Source organism: Engraulis encrasicolus, chromosome 3 (assembly GCF_034702125.1).
Source record: "Engraulis encrasicolus isolate BLACKSEA-1 chromosome 3, IST_EnEncr_1.0, whole genome shotgun sequence".
Taxonomy (NCBI): Eukaryota; Metazoa; Chordata; class Actinopteri; order Clupeiformes; family Engraulidae; genus Engraulis; species Engraulis encrasicolus.
Window position 1 is genome coordinate 45,499,004 of NC_085859.1, and position 10,652 is coordinate 45,509,655.

At 43.0% G+C, this 10,652-nt stretch overlaps 3 long non-coding RNA genes across 3 annotated transcripts; 1 reads left to right on the forward strand and 2 right to left on the reverse strand.

Annotated features, from left to right (window-relative positions):
- Positions 1 to 901: 901 nt before the first annotated feature.
- LOC134445453 (uncharacterized) lies at positions 902 to 1,887 on the reverse strand. The gene is made up of 3 exons (XR_010034256.1): positions 1,821 to 1,887; positions 1,248 to 1,449; positions 902 to 990 (listed from the first exon to the last, which is right to left on the reverse strand). It is a non-coding gene; the product is annotated as an uncharacterized LOC134445453 (long non-coding RNA).
- A 739-nt stretch (positions 1,888 to 2,626) lies between these two features.
- On the reverse strand, positions 2,627 to 4,274 carry LOC134445454 (uncharacterized). The gene is made up of 3 exons (XR_010034257.1): positions 4,160 to 4,274; positions 3,042 to 3,111; positions 2,627 to 2,773 (listed from the first exon to the last, which is right to left on the reverse strand). It is a non-coding gene; the product is annotated as an uncharacterized LOC134445454 (long non-coding RNA).
- Positions 4,275 to 8,450: 4,176 nt separating this feature from the next.
- Positions 8,451 to 10,061, forward strand: LOC134445455 (uncharacterized). Its single transcript, XR_010034258.1, has 3 exons — positions 8,451 to 8,679; positions 9,700 to 9,771; positions 9,895 to 10,061. It is a non-coding gene; the product is annotated as an uncharacterized LOC134445455 (long non-coding RNA).
- The last annotated feature ends 591 nt before the right edge of the window (positions 10,062 to 10,652 follow it).

Consider the following 10,652-nt stretch of genomic DNA (forward strand, 5'->3'; position numbering starts at 1 on the left):
TCAATTGTGCAAGTCAGGCCGTCTGCAACGGGAATGGTCACGCGGTCATTCCTGGCGGTGATGACAGACTCTTCAGATTCCCAATGCAGACCACTAGTGGTTGGGTTGTGGATTCCATCTCAGTGTCAGTAGTGCAGTGAAGAGGGATGTGAAGTTGGTTCCAGACTGAGAAGAAGTAGAAGAGGAGGAAGAAGACAAAGGACGAGAGAGAGAGAGAAAGAGAGACAGAGACAGAGAGAGAGAGAGAGAGAGAGAGACAGAGAGAGAGAGAGACATCATCAATAATACTTAATAGCAAGTGTTACTTAACTGATTGAAAGGTATGAGCATACCAGTCAAACTAAGTATAGCCGAATCAACTACAGGTATACATACATTGATATCATGACATCTTCTTAGATCTTCATTAAACTGAGTGAATTTAATTTAATTCATTTTTAATTTCATTATTTATATATACATATGAAGAGTTTATTTGCAAAACGGTGTATCTACCATTTTTTGCATTTTATTATTGAAAATGGCTGTCCAGAGGTCCTATCACCTATGTGTGAATTCTTGCCATTCAAATATTTTGAGAACATACTTTTTCAACTTATATGAAATTCATTTTGCAATGCAATGCAGTGGAATGCCCAATACAAAATTGTTAATTTCCCAACATTCTACAAAATGGAGATACACCGTTTTGCAAATAAACTCTTCATATATATGACCGGTATACGTATGAACTTATACAGTATAATATCAAGAAGGAGCCAAGACTGACTTGCACCAACACAGACCCACACGCAAGCAAACACACACACACACACACACACACACACACACACACACACTCCTACCAATGATGTCAGCGATGCAGAGTCCTAGCTGGCCAATAGTGTGTGAGGTATTAAGTTCCGCCTGTCCGTGCAGCAGCAGCAGGTTGGAGGGCGGGACCTTTAGCTTGACTGACAGCTCTTCCACTGCATGCTTCAGAAGCCCTGTCTGCAACACACATACACATAAATATTACTTACACACACATCAGCTGTATAGGGTTCTCTACTTTCCATTGCTTCCCCCAACTATAAAACAGAATTATAATACTTCCTGTAAAAAGTCTTTGACTAGGCAAAGCGCTATACAAAACAGATGTCCTGCTCTCTCTCTCTGTGTGTGTGTGTGTGTGTGTGTGTGTGTGTGTGTACCTGTGCTAGTTGTATTTGGTGTATGTCTGGTCTGTGGCGTATCTTTAAGTTTACCAGTCGTGCCGGTGTGTTCTGCTGATGCTGCTGCGAGCGTTTTCATTGGCTGGTTTTCCTGCGAGGGCGTGGCCTGCATACGATGGCGATGTCTGCATCGTCAGACTCCTCTCCTTCATCCTCCTCCTTTAATTGGCTAGCTGCCGCAGCAATCCCGGCCCCTCTGGTGATGGACGCAGCATCCAGCCTCTTGTTAATCTCCCTGTCACACACACACACACGCACACAATGTAAGGAAAGTTGACAAGACACTGTAGAGATAGTGTCAGTGCGTGGCGTGCACACAAGTGTGTGTGTTGTGTACTCACGCTAGTTTGTGGTTGGGCCGCCGCCGTGCCTTGAGTGGTGTGGAGGGGGAGGGGGGCGGAACGCCTCAGCACAGTCCTAACACCAACACATACACACACACAACACACATGATGGATATGGTAAGCATACAGCAATAAATTGGAAAAATATTGTAGGGGCTACTGTGTTGACTCATGGTCTGTGTGTGTGTGTGTGTGTGTGTGTGTGTGTGTGTGTGTGTGTGTGTGTGTGTGTGTGTGTGTGTGTGTGTGTGTGTGTACTCACATTGTGTTTTGCATGGGTTTGGTCACCTGGTCCGAGTCATCTGAGAGTTCGGTACACTGCTTCCCTCACCATCGCCGTCAGAAATCTGTCAAACACACAGACAATATACAGTCTAAAGTTCGCCGTCCGTGTTAGCTGTAACTTATCCAAATACTGCTACTTTATACAGCAGGCACATATTTACTGACCAAGTTGCTCTCTATGACAAAAGTGCTATGGGCTACTGTGACAGGTAAACAAGAAACAACAGGTTAATAACACTTGGCGTTAATTAGTTCTCTACAACTACAAACCGCTGCTGTTCCATTCCGTTTGGGATCCATATCTCCAAACTATAGTTCTCTTGAACTTAACTGCATTGAAAGCCGTGAAAGTGAAAGCCCATTGGGAAACTCCAACTCCCATTGTCATTGTGACACAGCACTTCACAGCACACAAGTGAACACTGCACACAACGAAATTGAATTTATGCCTCACCTGTGCAAGGGGGCAGCCCTCAGTGGCGCCCCATGGGGAGCAGTGCGGTGGGACGGTACCATGCTCAGGGTACCTCAGTCATGGAGGAGGATGGGGGAGAGCACTGGTTGATTACTCCCCCCACCAACCTGGCGGGTCGGGAGTCGAACCGGCAACCTCTAGGATGCAAGTCTGACGCCCGAACCGCTCACCCATGACTGCCCTATTGTTATAAGAATATGGCTATGACAGCCTTAAATAGCAGGTTAAAATATGGTAATTTACATTTTGGTGACAACAAGGTCATAACTCTGTATAGCAATGAGGTCCTAACAGAGGCTCTGCATGAAAGTGTTTTTAAAGATTAAAAGACGTTTTAAAAGTGACTATCCTTTGAAACATACCTGCACAAAATCAACCAGAAAAGACATCTCAGATTTTACACTGCAGCGGCTTCGGAGGTAGAAGATGTGTGAGAACTGTGTAGCACTTTTCATCTGAAAATGAGAGCAGAAAATTGTACAGCAGTACTTAAATTTCACATTTACCAAAGTCTCTGTGTTATAACAATAACATATAGTAACATATTTATCACAATTGCATACAATACAACAATAAGAAAAGTAATCAGGAAAAAAAATCTTTAAAAAAAAACAAATGAAAGGAGGCAGAGGGCCTGTAAGTGGATGGCAATAAGACACATGATCACATAGATAATATGATACACATGGAAACACACACACACACACACACACACACACTTACCATCAGTCTGATCATCCAACTGTTCAATCAGAGTAGGAGCTTGGACAGATGTGGCCACAAGACCTGGGCCCTGATTAAGAGAGAAGAGAGAGAAGAGAGAGAGGGGGAGAGCACGTTAGTTCCCAGTGCATTGAAGGTACTGCTGTTCAACTCTACCACCTAAAACTCAAACTTCTTTTCAAACGCCATGGTATCGTCACCAATTACCATTGCCTACAAAATCTCGTGCGTGGCCGTTTTATCCCTCGAACAGAGCGTGCATCTCGCATGTCGCACCCTCCATCTGAAACAACTGCCGGTATTTTCCTAACACCGTCATACGAGATCTACCGAGACAAAACACGACAGTGTTGACCAGTTGCCCAGATCTAACATATTCAACTACATACTGAAACGGTGAAAACCACGACACTTACACAGAACTACGGTTCAAAGTTTGTCTATTGATATCGAGCCAACACAAAACAGTGGGATACTGCTTGCTTACTCGTGCTATTCTTTATCATGTACGAGGGTGGCGGACGGTCTGATTTACATGATTTGACGCAGAACTGCTTAACTGAAGTTTAAAATGCTAGCTAGCTACCTGTTACTAGCAGCATCCACTTATGCCCCACTACCGGTAGCCTACTAGCTCTACGTCAATCCATCCGTGGTGTTTCAGTATCCTTGCATAAATTCTGTCCGACTTTCTTTCTTTCTTTTATGTTCAGAAAATAGCTTTCAACTTCACATCAGTAAAGTGCCGCCTGATTTATTTCACACCACCAGCTAATTATCACTTACCCTATTAGCAACCAATGTTAGCAAACCATCCAATATCACATTTCAAACCTTTAATTCTCCCAACACAAAACGTTTTAACCATTAAGTTAGTCCACATGTGAATGAAAAGAAAATACATATAATTTATAGTGCAAGCGTTAAAGATCAATAGCTAACTGAGTACCAATAACTAGCTAAATCTGATTGTAGGCTAGCTTAATGTTCACAGAATCACGGAGGCTGTTCCAATGTTCGTACAGCAAAACTTGTGAAGCAGGGTTTGATTTTAACCATAAACTAACGCTAACACTCGTAATTGTTACGAAATTATACAAATAAAGCGAATTACTTACGCCAGCCTCTCTCGGTGTCTGAAGTCAAGTCGCCCGCATCTTGCATTTCCAACGGTAGAAAAGGCGGGCGGAAGTCTGCTTTCAAATGCCCACAGTCACGCGAGGGGACAGCCAAACGGACGTTAGTTTCTCACTTGTATTATGCAAGCACGACTCAGAAATGAACCTCTTAACTTCAGGTTTCACACATTCTGTGTAAATCTTACACAAAAATGACACATAATCTGTCAATATGCTGTCTACACACATCTCAATGTGTTATTTTTTGACACATCTGTTTAGGCATTGTATCCCACAGTGCATTGCGTTCTTCAAAATACGGGTAAAGCATCCGTAGAATGAGATAACGGAAAAATCCTTCATACGAATACGGTAGTTTGTACCGTTTAATTACGGACATTATTTACTGTGTGCGCCATATTCCGTTGCGCTGAAATTCCACCAAATGACGGCCGAACGGAGGATGACATGCAGGTGGTTAGTAATTAGGCATGTCTATCTTTTCGTGCAAATTCCGATGAATGATGGTTGACCGGGGGGAGATGGCTAAGTAGGCATGTCAAATTTCATTACGCTTCTCCCAAACTTTTGTTTTTAACAAACGTGCATTTATTTTAAACCAGAATAATTTCAATCATAGAAATACAGTATATGATTCATGGTCATGGTACTTTTCACATGACTTCTTAAAATGGGTCCACGGACTGCAAGTCATTCCAGCACATTTCCACCTAATGTTTAATTCAGCAGTGTGCTAGCACCAGTCACAACCCCTGCTATATCCAAAAGAGAGAGATTGAGCTTTGGATCTAATAGGAGCCTTTACCCATTGACATCCAATGGAAAAAAGAAAAAAAATATTCGCACACCACAACAATCTCCCTTGTCGTGATTTAATGTGAAAATGGCACAGCATTTCGACCTACAAGGTCTTTGTCAGGTGTCCCAATGACATCCAAACGTGTTGAGCACGAGATGCAACATGCAGGGGCGCTGACAGCTTTGGCAGACTTATGAAAATGCCCCAAACCCAATCCATACAATGTAATGAGGATCCAATTCCGGGCCCCCTCTTTCCCTGGGCCCAGGACAAGTGACCCCTTTGTCCCCCACTGCCGGCTTCCCTGGCAACATGCAATGCATTTCAACACAGTCTTGTTCCTCCTTTGACCTATTGGTTGTTATGTAAGAGTCAATGTACGTAGACTGCAGCAAAAAAATACTGTGCTTGTAGATATCTGCAAATTCCCAGAACGTTTTCTGAAGGAAATGAAGGCCAGTTGTCAATGCAGTGTACTGTTGTAGCCTCTTGGTGCAGAGAGGCCCGTCGCCAGGCCTATTCACTCTTTGATGACAAAACTTGACTACATCATAACAACATTGCTAGGATAATGCAACGAGTCTTAGATAAGACTCGATTAGTCATTACCATTTTGCTGTCAATAAGGTTGTTCTGAGGGGTTTAAAATAGAAGACACTAGAGATTGTTAGAAGCACAAAGCAGTACAGTAGGCTACATTAATCAATATATAAAGCTGAGACTCACCTCAGTAATATGTGACCCCTTACGAACATGCAGATGGAGCATACAGTGGTGTAACCTCACATTTTCATGGTTGGTGTGTGTCTGTGAGTGTGTGTGCGTGTGTGTGTGTGTGTGTGTGTGTGTGTGTGTGTGTGTGTGTGTGTGTGTGTGTGTGTGTATGCGTACGTGTGTGTGTGTGTGTGTGTGTGTGTGTGTGTGTGTGTGTATGCGTACGTGTGTGTGTGTGTGTGTGTGTGTGTGTGTGTGTGTGTGTGTGTGTGTGTGTGTGTGTGTGTGTGTGTGTGCGTACATGTCTGTGTGTGTGTGTGTGTGTGTGTGTATGTGTGTATGTTTGCGAGATAAATCTTTTCAGCATTTTCAACACGTATGAAGATAAAGTTCAATACTCTACAAGTAAGCCTACTCTTTAAGTGTGACACCACAAAATGTACTCTGTGTGAGTAGGACTGCTCTGTTCCCAAAAGCCTTGAAGGATGCTCCAGGGAGTGATAAATCAAATGGAAGAGAGAGCACATGCAACCAGACAGATGTGCTGGACAATGACTTGAATGATAGATGGAATACTTCTTATTGGTATTCTGATACTCCCTCCCTCTCTCTCTCTCTCTCTCTCTCTCCATATCTATCCATCTATCTCTCCCTCTTTCTCTCTCTCTTGCTGCCAGCAGATCACAAACAAAGGCTGTGCCCGTGATAAGTTGTCTCACCAAAGACATATATATCTTGCCGCTATATAATGAAAAATGGGTGTTTTATTTCAGTGCGAGAAACTCCAAAAGGCGTCTCTTTTTCCCCTTCTTTTGGGCGGGATTCATCAGTATTTTCTCCCCTTATCTTTCCGGTGGTGTCTGTTCATGTGGCTGGCTTGGCTTCCCGCGAGAGTGAGAAGTCATTCTCACACCATTATAAGCTGAGAGCCTGTTTCATCCCCTTCCCAGCGTCTACTGCGGCTCCCTGCCTGAATGTGACTGAGGGGGCAGAGAGAGAGAGAGAGAGAGAGAGAGAGAGAGAGAGAGAGAGAGAGAGAGAGAGAGAGAGAGAGAAATGGCTCCTGTGGTGGTGTCACTGGTGGTGTCACCCAGCTCTTTCAAGAAAAACAACAATTATTAAATATCCGTCATTGACAAAGAGAGACAGAGAGAGAGAGAGAAAGAGAGAGAGAGAGAGAGAGAGAGAGAGAGAGAGAGAGAGAGAGGGGGGATAAAGAGAGAAGGAAAGAGAAATGGTATCTGTGGTGGTATCACTGGTGATGTCTTCTAGCTCTTTCAAGAAAAACAGCAATTATTGAATATCCGTCATCGACAAAAAGCCCTCACTTAAACCTCTGTCTTTTCATTTTGCGTTTTGAGAGCCAGAAACGAGGCCATTATCCACAGGCGGTGCTCTTAGCTAACTCTGTGGTAAGGAGAGGGGCATTCTGTTCATATGGGCAGCTTTGCCAAGATGCACTACCAATAGGCTGTTAACAACCTAGGCCCAAACCCTATCCCCAATCTTGTAATGCACTGTAATTACCTCCGCCAAGGAGGAGGTTATGGTGTTGGTCACGTTTGTCTGTCTGCCTGTCTGTATGTTTGTTTGTTTGTCAGCAAGGTAACTCAAGAAGCTATGAACGGATTTCGATTCATTTTTGTGGGGTTGTTGGAAATGACAAAAGGAACAAGTGATTACATTTTGGTGGTGATCCAGATTACAATCTGGATCCATTATTTTTTGGTAAAGAGTCTTCACCATTGCGAGACGTGGAGAATTTTGACATTCCAGTTTCTAACTCCAAAAAAAGGCAGACAGACTTGAAAAATATTAGGTTGTAACATAGTCAAATATGTATCAAACAGCTTCCTTGACAGCATAGGCGTTGCCAGGGGTGGGCCTGGGTGGGCCTGGGCCCGCCCACTTGACATCCAAGCCCACCCCATTCACACTTGACAGTCAACTGTTGCCTCATCGAACTATAATTAATGGCATAGCACTGAGCGGTAATTAATCATTTTGTCAAAAGTCTGGTTCATCTTCTGTGATTTCTATGATTTCAATTTCAAAGTATCATTTTTGAGCACGATATAATATCTACCTACACGCTTTCGGATTGGGCCCATCCGATTTTTTCTGGGCCCACCTGTTTTATTATTTCTCCCTACGCCCCTGCTTGGCAGAGGTCTGCACTCTCTCCGTGCATTTCTAATTGCTTGCTAGCTGCTCAACAGGTAGCTCATATTGACATGACAGGTTCAAAGTTCAAAGTTCAAAGTACTTTATTTGCCATTTGTGCATAAACTAGTAGTCCAAGCACATAGGAACTCTTGTGCAGGCCCTCTGAGTCAATAAATAGAATTAAATAGAAAAATAGGAAGACAAAATACATTAAAAAGTGATAAAAATCAAAGAGATCAAAAGAATAATAAAAAAGGTGGATCGAATGTTCTTTTTGGCCATCAGTCTCACTGTTGCTGGGAAGAAACCTGACTTTTCTGGTAGGAATGCTGTCCGCTCTACTGTGTCTCAGTTTGTATGTGCAGTTCTTGTATGGCGTCATTATGTGGACAAAAGGTCCACGAGCGCCACTTACTGCCCACGCGAGGTATTTTATTCTCCGCGCGCGTGTAGACACTCTCGCGCGCGCGATTTTGCTCTGCGCGCGCGCGCAAACGTTGCCACGCGCGCGCAAACACCGTTTCACGCGCGAGAGGTGACATGAATTTCCTCACGCGCGCGAGCAGAAATATGAATATTTAAATAATCTCCTCCCACTGATTAGCATAACCAACGAGGCGGAAGTTTGTTTAGTCTGAAATAATCAGACACAGATCTCAAGAGCAATTGTTGATATCGTTGCTACGGTAACTGCAGCTGGCGTTTACTGACGAGTGGAATGACTGAAGGTTGCTTACCCATTTTTATGAAAACATTGTTTTTAATTGTTTATTTCATGGGCGAACTTGTTGAGATTCGCAGACAGCAGATGAGGAATAAAGTGAGTAGACATTTCATCAAATATGGTTCGTGTCCTGTCAAGCTTCATTTTGCTCACGACGAGTGCGTTTTAAGAGCTTAAAGTTAGCAGGCTAGGCATTTGGCATGATGACAAAGTTGTTTTGCAAAGAAGACCAAAATGCACGTTTACAGAGACCTTAAGTTAACATGTTGTAAGTGCAATGTTTCACTGAAATCCAGCTCCGTGTGCTGCATGACTGAGAGACATACCGGTACAAACCTGTTTCCTACGATGGTCCAGTCAGATATTTGTAATGTAGGCTATAAGGATCCAAGTGTGTTTGATACTTTTGCTGGTAAGCATTGCAATAAAAGAGGGAGCCGGATAGTCAATTCAAGCGGTCAGATCAGAGAACCTTTATTGAAATCGGTTGGAACAATCATCCATTTTGCCACTGTCGTGTTCTCCATAGCTGGTGACGACAGTAGGCAAGACGGCCGCAGTTGACTTGAGACCGGAGACCGAAATATGGATTTAATGTAGGCTATGTATTCAGCGATCCACAACGGGTATACACAAGGAGGTCTACATAAGTCATTGGATATACACAACTAGAGCTCTAGGTGAATTTAGCCTACATTGCATCAAAGAGCTCAATCGCTTTGGAATTAAATGATGAAGTGGCTAGAAAATGAACCGTGCGCTGAGTATCCAGTAGATGGCGTCGACACCCTGTAAATAAACAATGACACTACAATACTGACACAAGCACAATGAATGATTAGGCTAGAAAGATCGCTTTCTCAAAGTACTGCAATTACTCCCAGGAAGTTGACTGGTTCGTGGAAAATGGTAGAGCAATACCGGCCTCTTCGAATATAGAGTTGAATAATTGAATCTTTAAGAAGTGACATAAATGGTACAGATCAATACACTGTATTCACCTGCTCTCTGTGTCACTTGGCTAGTACATTTAATGCAATGTGATACCAGTGCAATGCAATACATTTAATAAAAAAAGGTGCAGACATTTTAAAAAATAAATAAATCTGCCTTCAGTTGCTGATCGGCGGCCCTTGTACGGAGGTTGTCACACACAGCCAACGAAACCACATGGGCAACATGGAAGAGGTCAGTGTGCAGCCCAGCTTGTCTGACCCAAGCCATTTAAGTGGTTAAAAAATTTAATTGAATCCATCTACACATGCCATATCTACAGGGGCCTAATCTGTCTACCTTTTTTACATGTTGCAGCAATTGCCAAAGCTTTTGGGCCTTTGCCTGGATTTCATCACACAGCAGCAATAGGTCTCTAGGACTCTGGTTAGGTAGCCTGTATACACTTTATTTCTGGAAGGTGATGTGGGTGTCATGTTACTTCAGCAAGCAGCACAACGCATACAGTTCATAACATTTCATCCAGGCAAGTTTTTCTCATTTTCATTTAGGGAGCTGCCAATCCCAGTAGTGGTAACACAAGTGCAGAGATTTCATGTAGACTATTGAACTCAACTAAAGGGGTCACTAGTAACATAATAATAACAGCAATAGCAACACCACACGCACAAAGTAAACTGAATAATAGTTGTGATTCCAAATGACCTATTCTTGATGAAGGCACAATCTCTACATTTCTTTGCTGTACAGGAAAAATCAGGCATACTGCATATCGGCAGTTGGTGAGATGGCGTGGGAGTTCGTAGGCTATGTTTGGGTTCCACTGCAATCCTGTGCCGTCACAAAGATCTGGCAGATCTTTAAATCCACACATCGTACAGGTTTCCAGGATGTGATTTATTTGTGGCAAATAAAAGACAGTACACCTGAATCAGATGTATTTGTCATAATGCATTTCTTAACCTCAGCAATGGATTTTAAACAAACCCACAAATGTATATGTATACACTGTATAGTATAAAAGAAGGACTGAAGTGTTACAATATCATACATCACACACACACACACACACACACACACACACACACACACACACACACACACACACACACACA